The 12,673-nt window shown below is 42.7% G+C and overlaps 2 non-coding genes across 2 annotated transcripts; both read right to left on the bottom strand.

Moving 5' to 3' along the window:
• Window positions 1–5,844: 5,844 nt before the first annotated feature.
• trnai-aau (transfer RNA isoleucine (anticodon AAU)) lies at window positions 5,845–5,918 on the bottom strand. Its single transcript has one exon. It is a non-coding gene; the product is annotated as a tRNA-Ile (tRNA).
• Window positions 5,919–7,957: 2,039 nt separating this feature from the next.
• On the bottom strand, window positions 7,958–8,031 carry trnai-aau (transfer RNA isoleucine (anticodon AAU)). Its single transcript has one exon. It is a non-coding gene; the product is annotated as a tRNA-Ile (tRNA).
• Window positions 8,032–12,673: the final 4,642 nt, after the last annotated feature.

The following is a 12,673-nucleotide window of genomic DNA, read 5'->3' as shown; positions in this document are numbered from 1 at the left end:
CTGGAGACTATTTGAAAATGTTGCAGAATTAAAGATTACCATGTCTAAGTAATGAGATTGATCTTTTATTGCTGCAAAGGGGCAAGTCCAAAAAAATTGAAACACATTAAACATTATTCTGTCGTTGTATAAATTGAAAATAAAGTTGATATCTTCTTCAGTAAACTAACAAATGCTACCACGTATTACTTGTCAGTCAGCTGATTACCTACTTTGTTACTAAATGTTGTGATTCATCTATATATTACTCTGTCCTTTGATCAAAGTGAATTTGTAATTGTTGTTCAGTTTATGCATTGTCAGAAATTTGTTTTTATTTTTCCATTCACCTGTTCATTTTGACCGTAAGATTGAAATGCTTTGGAAATATTTGAGATTGTTCATTTAAAAATAAGGTTTGCACATCTCTTTTCTTGTATTATGATTCAAGTATGTTTTCTGGTGGAATTCTAGGAAATATCAAACATTTGTTGGCTTCAAATAAGGTCTTTAACACCCAGTTATCAATCTGTTGTTAATGTTTCAGCTGTTACATTGACATTGATTAGGTACTCATTCAGAGAGATCAACTGACAATTATAAACTTGCAGGATTATTGAATTGAGAAAAAGATACAGACGTGGAAACATTTTTTAGAAGGAATTGCTTTTTCATTCAAATGTGTAGGCTGTTCAAGAATTCTATATCGCCTTCCATTGGTTTTCTTGTCGAGAACGTAAATTTATAATTCATGTGAATTTTAATGTGTTCTGTATTTTGAAATTTGTATCAGATTTAAGAAGAAAAAGAGGAGCAATTAACATCAAACGTTCCGTGAATAGAAAGCACAGTCAATTAAATTGACAGAGGTAACTTTTAGTATTGTCTCTGAATATTTAGTCAAATATTTCTAATGGCAAGAGCGTTGTACCGGTAAAGCACAGCAGGTCAGGCAGCATTCAAGGAGAAGCAGAATCGATGTTTTGGGCATAAGCCCTTCATCAGGAATCTTTTCGATACTCCTGCTCTTTGAATGTGCCTGCACTTTTGCAACACCACAGCTTTCCTCACTTTCTCCAAATATGCTTAATGAACATGAACTGAAAATGTTAGCATCAGCAGCTGAACAATACCAAATAAACACATTTTTTGCAATATTTATAGTGAAAACTTGTTTGAGAACATGCATCAGATCGAACAACATCTCTTGCCGTAAGAACACTTGGCCCTTCATAATAAAGAATAACCATGCTTTGAACAACCAGTATGGTGTATAACGACTGAACTGAAATACCAGAGGACAACGATTGCATTTATTGAAGGGAATAATAACCTGATCCTTACTGTGATAGTGGGGATTGATCTCAGAAACAGTAAAATTTTACTGTGAGTATTCCACTGAACAGTAATTAGATGGTCATGAAGATCTTTGTGCAGCTTTATGTACAGTGTTTTGTTTGAACATTGATTTCAGTAACATTGAGATATTTTACATATTGACAATTGACAGCTAAAGGTAAGTTTTTAATGCAACAGTTAAAAAAAAGGTCAGTTTTGTTTCGCGAAACACAATTCTAAGTTTATATAATCCCTACTGTGTGGAAACAGGCCATTTGGCCCAACAAGTCGACACTGACGTTCCAAAGAATAATCCACTCAGCACCATTCTGCTCTCAGATTACTGGACACTTACCCCTGACAAATGCATATAACCTACACATCCCTGAACAGAACGTGCAGCTCAGCATGGTCAATTTACCTAACCTGCATATCTTTGGATTGTGGGAGAAAACCAGAAGGTGGCCCTGTGTATTGTTCCAAGACCATTATACCAAGTACCATCCCCAAAGGACTTAAGATGTATCTCTGAGCTGCGGAACTGTCTCTGATTATCGACATGCCACAATTTACTAAACTGCATGCATCAGCGTCTATTTCTTGCGGATTATCAGATGCAGGGACCGTTAATAATACAGATGAAATTCTGTTTGACCAAATCCCAATACGAAGAGAGCTAGTATCATAACTCTAAGATCCCCAGCATTCTAAAAATTCTGCTGAAGTACAATAAAACTTAATACACAATCCTACAGAAATAATCCTGCGCTCGCGTCGCCACTGTATAATCAGTTACTCTAAGTCTCTTCAGCCTGAGTTTCAGCGGGTCTTCCGTTGATTCGGCTGTCCAGACTTCTTCCTCAACTGGAGATTTCACTGGCCCTTTGATCCGAGTGTAGTGAGTCCAGCCTTTCTCCGCTGTCCTTATTGTCGTTTCGGTAATCAAAGGATCCTGATATGGCCCTTCCCAGTCCGGCTGCAATTTAGTCTCTGTCCATGATTTTACTAAGACCCAATCTCCCGCCCGGATGGGATGAACGATGAATTCAAGGGGTGGAGTCTGTGCCAATAAACTCTGTTTCCTGAGGAAATTTCCAACCCTTTCATTATCTCCTGTAACACTTTAGAGGTAAAATGAGTTCCTTGTTCGAAATCTATATGGTTCACTAGCCCATATCGGGGAATTATGTGCTCCAATATTGTTTTACACACCACACTCGCAGTGGCAGTAGCATCAACCCAACCAGATAGATGATCTACTATGACCAGTATATATTTTAGTCTTCCTGCTCTGGGTAGTTCAGTATAATCTTCTTGTATACTCTGGAAGAGTCTCAATCCCGGGTCTCTTCCTCCCGAGGTCTGTTTTCTCACGACTTTATTTTTTACCTTTCTGCATATGATACATCCCTCACATATGTGTTTAGCAATTGTATATATTCCTTTACATCCATATTCCCTAAGAACTAAAGGATACGTTGCTTGTACTGCCCAATGGCTGACTTGATGTAGGACGGCCATAATTTCTCGCATCATCATTTTGTTTAACATTTCCCTTCCATCAGGTAACATCCAATGACCATCTGCTGTTTTCTTCAGCCCCAAAATCTGTCAATTCTTTTTCAATTTTTTCAGTAAATGTAAGAGCTTCCGGGGATCAGGAACAGGAGATATTAGGGAATGAATTAGCACTCCTTGTGTGTCCAGGCCTGCTTCCTGAGCCACTTTATCGCCTAATCTTTTCCCCCTAACTTCTGGTTCATTTCCTTTCTGATGACCATTTACATGCACTACCGCTATTTCTCAGGGAAGGAATAGGCATTCCAAGACCCGTTTAATCAACTCCTCGTGTGCAAATTCCTTCCCCCGGATATTGATCAGTCTTCTTTCCTGCCGGATCTTTCCGAAAGTGCCAACACCAAATGCATATTTAGAGTCTCTGTATGCTGCTCCCTCTTTATTTTCTACTGCCCTAAGGACACTTTCCAATGCATAGAGTTCGCAGGTCTGAGCTGACCACCCATTTGGCAACCTTCCTGCCTCTACCACACCACCTTCCATCCCGTCTACAAGTACATACCCATTATGTCTTTTCCCTTCAGTCACCCGGGATGATCCGTCTATAAAATGTCGGGCTCCTGCATGAAGCGGAACATTTCTCAGGTCCATGAAGACCTTAGTTTGGTATTCTATAATGTCAAGGCAGTCGTGCCCTGGATTCTAAGGATATTCTCCTTCCCCTTTCCAAAGAAAGGCAGCTGGATTTAAAGAATAATGCGTGACCAACACTAGATCATCCTTTCCTACTAATATTGCCTCATATTTCAGAACCCGCGAATCTGTCAACCATCACCCAGCTTTTTGGTTTAGGATCGTTCTCACTTGGTGTGGAGTGCTTACGAGTGTAAGCACCCAAGTGTAAGCTTCCTGCTTTCCCCCACCAACAGTGCAGTGGCAGCCACGGCCTGCACACACTCAGGCCACCCCCGGGATACTGGATCCAATAGCTTTGAAAGATATGCTACTGGCTGTTTCATTACTCCCCACCTCTGGGTTAATACTCCCAAAGCCGCGCTCTTCATATATGGTAGCAAAGAGATGGAAAGGTTTATCTAGAGAAGGTAAGGCTGACCAGGGGGCATGGATCAGATCTCTTTTAAATTCTTAAATGGTTCTTTTTCCTCTTCTTCCCAACTCAGACTCAGCGTGTTATAAATAGCTCCATAATACTCCCCCTTTGTTTTTATCTTTATCTTTAATCAGTTAGACTCGAAACGTTCCCTTCAACGATCGCTCACTGTTCTTCTGGATACTCACAGATCTTTGGAGTCAGGGTTACGTGCTGCTGATTAACTGCTACGAACCTTATGCCAAATGCATTTGAATTGTAATCTATCAGTGGGGTTCTTTCTGCTCCCGAACGACGCAGTTGCTTTGGTGTCAGCAACAGCTCAGAAGTCAATTGCACGTTTTGCTCAATGACTCATGTTGCTTATGAAATCTTCGTTTGACAGCATATTTAGCAAGTTGTCAGGCCTTCCTGCAGAGTTTGTCAGCGACAGGTCAGCTGCTAAAATGATTGCTTCAGACAGCATGCTACATCATCCTACATTTGAAAATGGAAAAGGTGCAAACGTTTACAGGCTGTTCACTCGCTCACTATTTCGCCTGGCGCGTCAGAGGCTGGGAGCTGATCTTACGGAGGTTTTTCAATCATGAGGGGAATGAATCGGGTAAATAGACAAGTTCCTTTCGCTCAGGTGGGGCAGTTCAGAACTAGAGGGTATAAATCTGGTGTGGGAGGGTGAGAATTCGAAAGGCAGTGAGGGGTAACGGCTGCACGCAGAGAGTGGTGCGTTTCTGGAATAAGTTACCAGACGAGCTGGTGATGGATGGTATAATTCCAATACTGTTAAGGAATCTGGGCGTGTACTTGAATAGGAAAGGGTTAGAGAGAAATGGGTCAAGTGCATGCAATCGCGGCTGGATCAGTTGAGGATATCTGTTCGGAATGGACGAGTGCAACCGAAGACTGTGTTTTCAGTGCTGTCCATATCTAATGGCTCTATGGTAGTGCAGGTGAAATTATAAAAAAGATAAATAAAAACAAAGAAGTAAAATTGTCTGAAGTTGTTGATTTCCATCAACTTCAGGTAATTTTATTTCAATTATTTTATTTAACTTTTTTAGTTGTGTTTTTTTTCACTGTTCTGTACCTCTTATTTCTTGACTGTCTCTCTTTCTCTCGCTCCCCACTCTCTCAATACCTTTTTCCTCTCCTCTTCCCGCTTAGCTATCCTTCTCCCCTGTTTTCCATTTTGTCTCTGCTTCACCCATCCCTCACATATTTTGTCACATAGCGCTGGCTTCAGCCTGGGTCATTCACGCCTCTTAATCTCCCTTTAATCTCTCCATGCACTGTCATTATCACCTTTGCATCTGGAGCCTTGACTCACCTTCTCTCAGCGTGGTATAAATAGCTCCATAATACTCCCCCTTTGTTTTTATCTTTATCTTTAATCAGTTAGACTGGAAACGTCAGCTCTTTTCTCTCCTTGCAGATGGTGCCAGACCTGCTGAGATTTTCCAGCATTTTCTCTTTTGGTTTCAGATTCCAGCATCCGCAGTAATTTGCTTTTATTAATGGCTCTATGATATTGCTGGTGATATGATAACTCCAGTGTCGATGCATGAGAGGTGAGCAAGCGAACGAATTGCCTCTGGAAGTCATGTGACGAGTATTAACAGAGATCCAGGAAAATAACACGAACGAATCTTTGATTGAATTGAAGCGTGAACTCTGGTTCTCCTCCGAGACGGTGCCAGGTCTGCCTAATACTGCACATATTTTGATGTTTTGCATTTGTTGGTGAAAACAACTGAGACTGGTTGTTTTGCTGCAGTCATCACGGGTACGGCGATCAAGTCATGCGTTTAACCCTGTCAAATGTTTTATTGCGCAGATGGCGCTTCCGGCTTTGTGGAGCACGTTGTTTGGAAACACAGCAACCACACAAGCGCTGCATGTGGTCAGTGTGGGGATGGAACCCACGACCTTGGCGTTATTAGCACCACGCTCTAACCAGCTGAGCTAACCGACCAACGCGGGCGGCCCCGCGAAAGCAAATTCCTATATTGCCGGTGCTCACAACCACGGCTGCTCTGCATTTTCTGCTTCTCATCGATCGCACGATATTCTGAAGTATTTCCTTTCGTTGCAAAGCTTTTCAACAAAAAAAAACATTTACTTTTCGGAACGCGCATACTCGAGTTAACCATTTGCTCTGATATCTAAAATTAAGCACAATGTCCGGACACATGCAATTTCAATCGCAACGCCACCAGCTCAGCTGCAGCTTCTCACGTTGACAAATTTCGTCTGGAGAACCGTACCTTCAACGATCACTCACTGTTCTTCTGGATACTCACAGACCTTTGCAGTCAGGGTTACGTGCTGCTGATTAACTGCTACGATCCTTATGCCAAATGCATTTGAATTGTAATCTATCAGTGGGGTTCTTTCTGCTCCCGAACGACGCAGTTGCTTTGGTGTCAGCAACAGCTCAGATGTCAATTGCACATTTTGCTCAATGACTCATGTTGCTTATGAAATCTTCGTTTGACAGCATATTTAGCAAGTTGTCAGTCCTTCCTGCAGAGTTTGTCAGCGACAGGTCAGCTGCTAAAATGATTGCTTCAGACAGCATGCTACATCATCCTACATTTGAAAATGGAAAAGGTGCAAACGTTTACAGGCTGAACACTCGCTCACTATTTCGCCTGGCGCGTCAGAGGCTGGGAGCTGATCTTACGGAGGTTTTTCAATCATGAAGGGAATGAATCGGGTAAATAGACAAGTTCCTTTCGCTCAGGTGGGGCAGTTCAGAACTAGAGGGTATAAATCTGGTGTGGGAGGGTGAGAATTCGAAAGGCAGTGAGGGGCAACGGCTGCACGCAGAGGGTGGTGCGTTTCTGGAATAAGTTACCAGACGAGCTGGAGATGGATGGTATAATTCCAATACTGTTAAGGAATCTGGGCGTGTACTTGAATAGGAAAGGGTTAGAGAGAAATGGGTCAAGTGCATGCAATCGCGGCTGGATCAGTTGAGGATATCTGTTCGGAATGGACGAGTGCGACCGAAGACTGTGTTTTCAGTGCTGTCCATATCTAACGACTCTATGGTAGTGCAGGTGAAATGATAAAAAAGATAAATTTAAAAAAAAGAAGTAAAATTGTCTGAAGTTGTTGAATTCAAACAACTTCAGGTAATTTTATTTCAATTATTTTATTTAACTTTTTTAGTTGTGTTTTTTTTCACTGTTCTGTACCTCTTATTTCTTGACTGTCTCTCTTTCTCTCGCTCCCCACTCTCTCAATACCTTTTTCCTCTCCTCTTACCGCTTTGCTACCCTTCTCCCCTGTGTTCGATTTTGTCTCTGCTTCACCCATCCCTCACATATTTTGTCACATAGCGCTGGCTTCAGCCTGGGTCATTCACGCCTCTTAATCTCCCTTTAATCTCTGCATGCACTGTCATTATCACCTTTGCATCTGGAGCCTTGACTCACCTTCTCTCAGCGTGGTATAAATAGCTCCATAATACTCCCCCTTTGTTTTTATCTTTATCTTTAATCAGTTAGACTCGAAACGTCAGCTCTTTTCTCTCCTTGCAGATGGTGCCAGACCTGCTGAGATTTTCCAGCATTTTCTCTTTTGGTTTCAGATTCCAGCATCCGCAGTAATTTGCTTTTATTAATGGCTCTATGATATTGCTGGTGATATGATAACTCCAGTGTCGATGCATGAGAGGTGAGCAAGCGAACGAATTGCCTCTGGAAGTCTTGTGACGAGTATTAACAGAGATCCAGGAAAATAACACGAACGAATCTTTGATTGAATTGAAGCGTGAACTCTGGTTCTCCTCCGAGACGGTGCCAGGTCTGCCTAATACTGCACATATTTTGATGTTTTGCATTTGTTGGTGAAAACAACTGAGACTGGTTGTTTTGCTGCAGTCATCACGGGTACGGCGATCAAGTCATGCGTCTAACCCTGTCAAATGTTTTATTGCGCAGATGGCGCTTCCGGCTTTGTGGAGCACGTTGTTTGGAAACACAGCAACCACACAAGCGCTGCATGTGGTCAGTATGGGGATCGAACCCACGACCTTGGCGTTATTAGCACCACGCTCTAACCAGCTGAGCTAACCGACCAACGCGGGCGGCCCCGCGAAAGCAAATTCCTATATTGCCGTTGCTCACAACCACGGCTGCTCTGCATTTCCTGCTTCTCATCGATCGCACGATAGTCTGAAGTATTTCCTTTCGTTGCAAAGCTTTTCAACAAAAAAAACATTTACGTTTCCGAACGCGCATACTCGAGTTAACCATTTGCTCTGATATCTAAAATTAAGCACAATGTCCGGACGCATGCAATTTCAATCGCAATGCCACCAGCTCAGCTGCAGCTTCTCACGTTGACAAATTTCGTCTGGAGAACCGTACCTTCAACGATCGCTCACTGTTCTTCTGGATACTCACAGACCTTTGGAGTCAGGGTTATGTGCTGCTGATTAACTGCTACGAACCTTATGCCAAATGCATTTGAATTGTAATCTATCAGTGGGGTTCTTTCTGCTCCCGAACGACGCAGTTGCTTTGGTGTCAGCAACAGCTCAGAAGTCAATTCCCTTTTTTTGCTCAATGACTCATGTTGCTTATGAAATCTTCGTTTGACAGCATATTTCGCAAGTTGTCAGTCCTTCCTGCAGAGTTTGTCAGCGACAGGTCAGCTGCTAAAATGATTGCTTCAGACAGCTTGCTACATCATCCTACGTTTGTAAATGGAAAAGGTGCAAACGTTTACAGGCTGAACACTCGCTCACTATTTCGCCTGGCGCGTCAGAGGCTGGGAGCTGATCTTACGGAGGTTTTTCAATCATGAGGGGAATGAATCGGGTAAATAGACAAGTTCCTTTCGCTCAGGTGGGGCAGTTCAGAACTAGAGGGTATAAATCTGGTGTGGGAGGGTGAGAATTCGAAAGGCAGTGAGGGGCAACGGCTGCACGCAGAGGGTGGTGCGTTTCTGGAATAAGTTACCAGACGAGCTGGTGATGGATGGTATAATTCCAATACTGTTAAGGAATCTGGACGTGTACTTGAATAGGAAAGGTTCAGAGAGAAATGGGTCAAGTGCATGCAATCGCGGCTGGATCAGTTGAGGATATCTGTTCGGAATGGACGAGTGCAACCGAAGACTGTGTTTTCAGTGCTGTCCATATCTAATGGCTCTATGATAGTGCAGGTGAAATGATAAAAAAAGATAAATAAAAACAAGAAGTAAAATTGTCTGAAGTTGTTGAATTCAAACAACTTCAGGTAATTTTATTTCAATTATTTTATTTAACTTTTTTAGTTGTGTTTTTTTCACTGTTCTGTACCTCTTATTTCTTGACTGTCTCTCTTTCTCTCGCTCCCCACTCTCTCAATACCTTTTTGCTCTCCTCTTCCCGCTTTGCTACCCGTCTCCCCTGTTTTCCATTTTGTCTCTGCTTCACCCATCCCTCACATATTTTGTCACATCGCTCTGGCTTCAGCCTGGGTCATTCACGCCTCTTAATCTCCCTTTAATCTCTGCATGCACTGTCATTATCACCTTTGCATCTGGAGCCTTGACTCACCTTCTCTCAGCGTGGTATAAATAGCTCCATAATACTCCCCCTTTGTTTTTATCTTTATCTTTAATCAGTTAGACTCGAAACGTCAGCTCTTTTCTCTCCTTGCAGATGGTGCCAGACCTGCTGAGATTTTCCAGCATTTTCTCTTTTGGTTTCAGATTCCAGCATCCGCAGTAATTTGCTTTTATTAATGGCTCTATGATATTGCTGGTGATATGATAACTCCAGTGTCGATGCATGAGAGGTGAGCAAGCGAAGGAATTCCCTCTGGAAGTCATGTGACAAGTATTAACAGAGATCCAGGAATATAACATGAACGAATCTTTGATTTGAAGAGAAGGCTGAACTCTGGTTCTCCTCCGAGACTGTGCCAGGTCTGCCGAATACTGCACATATTTCATGTTTTGCATTTGTTGGTGAAAACAACTGAGACTGGTTGATTTGCTACAGACAACATCCACCAGTCATCACGGGTACGGCGATCAAGTCGTGCGTCTTTCCCTGTCAAATGTTTTCTTGCGCAGATGACGCTTCCGGCTTTGTAGGGCACGTTGTTTGGAAACACAGCAACAACACAAGCGCTACATGTGGTCAGTGTGGGGATCGAACCCACGACCTTGGCGTTATTAGCACCACGCTCTAACCAGTGATGTGCTTAGAATTAATCTCCTCATTGAGGAAATCACATTGGAATTAACTCAGAGATTATTACCTCAAATGATTTCTGCAACAAAGGTGTTATTCATAGAATCCCTATAGTGTTGAAACAGGCCATTTCACCCATCGACTCCACACTGATATGCTGAAAACCATCCCATGCAAACCCTCATCCCCCCAGCACAATCTCTGCACTCCTGACATTTTCCATGAGTAGTCCAGTTAACCTGCACAATTTGGGACTGCGGGAGCAAACTGGAGTACCCGATGGGATTACTTGCAGGGACAGGGCGAATGTGCAAACTCCACAGAGATAGTGACCGAGACTGAAATTGAACCCATATATCTAGTGCTGGGAGGCAGCAGTGCTAACCACTTAGCTACCTATGTGGGCAATACAGCCTGCCTGCACAATTCAACCCTCAAAACGTGGCATAACAGAAGGGAGCGTCCATACATCTCCAAACCTGTCATTGAGCAACAGGAGGAGGACATTGAGATCTTGAGCCGTTTGGTCAGGAATAGGCGCAGGGCATGCAATCCATCGAGTTTATAATGTAGCAACACCAGGAGGACATTCAGCCCATCGAGTGAGTAAAGCAGGAACAGAATGAGTCCAATCAGCCACTCATGCCTCTTAAACAGCAATTGGAGCCGATCTTTTAAAGCCTCGTTCCTGCCACAACGAATTGTGAAAGGGACTGTCGAGGTTATGGAAATGGAACAACTTCAAATAAAAAACTTCACTCGGGAATGGAAAGGTATGAGTAAACGATTGGGACTGAAGGCAAGTTGTTTATTTCAGTTATGAAGAAATTAACAAGAGACTTTCAAAGTCAAAGCACAATCCATCACAGTCGACATGGTTTTATTACGGGTAAATCTTGTTTGAATGATTTATTTAATTTTTTTTTAAATGCGACAAACAAGGTGAACAAAGGGGATCCGAATGATGTATTATAGCTGGACTTTCAGAAGGCAATGCATAAAGTGCCTGACAAAGGATTAATATAACATACAAGAGCACACGGAGTTAGGAAAATTTATTTGCTTGGAGAAAATATTGGCTAACCAATAAAAAACCATGACATGGAAGTGCTGGCTTTGGACTGAGTTGGACAAGGTCAAACATCACACGGCACCAGGTTATCGTCCAGCGGGTTCAGTTAAAAACACAAGCTTCCATAGCGCTGCTCATTCATCAGGTGTTAGAGAGAGAAGATCTTAGAAACAGGATTTATGAGGAAAGATCAAAAGGTTGTGCAACTCATGTGCATGAATTGAACACATCGAAATGGTTCCTAAATCTTTAATCAGTTAGAATCGAGATTAAGGTTTTGATTGTTTAATATGCAAAGCAGAGAATTTATTTCAAGTCATTGCCTGGAGACACCTTCAGGTATTATCGATGTAAAGGAAGTGAACCCTCCAATCGGGCAATGTATTTTACAGTGAGGTATTGTTTGGAGTGTGTCTGTGTCTTCACGTGGAGTCAGTCTGGGTTTATGTCCAAAGTAGAAGTTTATAAAATACCGCATTGACTGACTGTATACAATTTATATATTTTTTGACAAAATATAATGCATCTGCAAATACAAATCGGCAAATGCAAATTCAGCTCAGATGTGTGTGTGTGTGTGCGTGCGTGTGTTTGCATTCAAGCAGATGTGTGTGTTTGACAGCGAGGTGGAGTGTCTACGTGAGGGGGTGAGAGACAGGGTATGCCTGAGTGTGAGAGAGGGGGGAGTGTATTTGAGTGGTGGGAGGGGAGGGAGAGAGTGCATGGGTGTATTTAAGGGGTAGAGCGAGAGAATGCATGTGTCCTTGTTAACACACAGACAGATTTGATAGATCCACTTCCCCACACACACTCTCACCATGGTTTCAGAGCTTCCCCTCTCTGCAGCCTCTGCTCCATTTGTTGTTCATGTTACAGACCCAGATGCTGTCAATACACTCCCATTCCTCCATCCAGAGTTGGGTCACCAACTCCTCAAGTCTCCCTGAATGTCTGAGGCAGCTCACAGCACAACCTCCAGTGAACCATCCGCAACACCTCCACTAACCTTTCAGTAAGAGGAGTCAGTCAGAAGCCCCACAGCTACAAGTTAGACGCCTGGTCCTTTACAATAATACCCAAGGGGCTTCCTCATGTTACTGACCACACGGTCATCTGAGAGGGACCAACAGTCTTTCAGTGGACAGGCACAGACCAACTTTCAAAGGCATGTCTCAAAGCTGCTGGATCCCACTACACAACATGGAACAACAGCCCCCCACATACCATTTCATTGTTTCTGAGCTTCACAATACCAACACTCGATACATTCGGGAGCCACAAAACAACACCAGGGAAAGGCACAGAAAAACAAACAATGAATTAACTGATAACATGTTGTGAAAAAAATGGATAAGGAGACAGGGAAGTGAGACAATGGTGGGTCCAATTACAAGAATGGAAACATTCATTATAGCCAGATGATTGCAGAATTATTGCCAGATTAGTTGAAATGGTTAGTTAC

This window comes from Chiloscyllium punctatum, chromosome 17 (genome assembly GCF_047496795.1).
Source record: "Chiloscyllium punctatum isolate Juve2018m chromosome 17, sChiPun1.3, whole genome shotgun sequence".
Classification (NCBI taxonomy): Eukaryota; Metazoa; Chordata; class Chondrichthyes; order Orectolobiformes; family Hemiscylliidae; genus Chiloscyllium; species Chiloscyllium punctatum.
The sequence above is the reverse complement of the archived record's forward strand: the minus strand, read 5'-3'. Positions and strand labels throughout refer to the sequence as shown.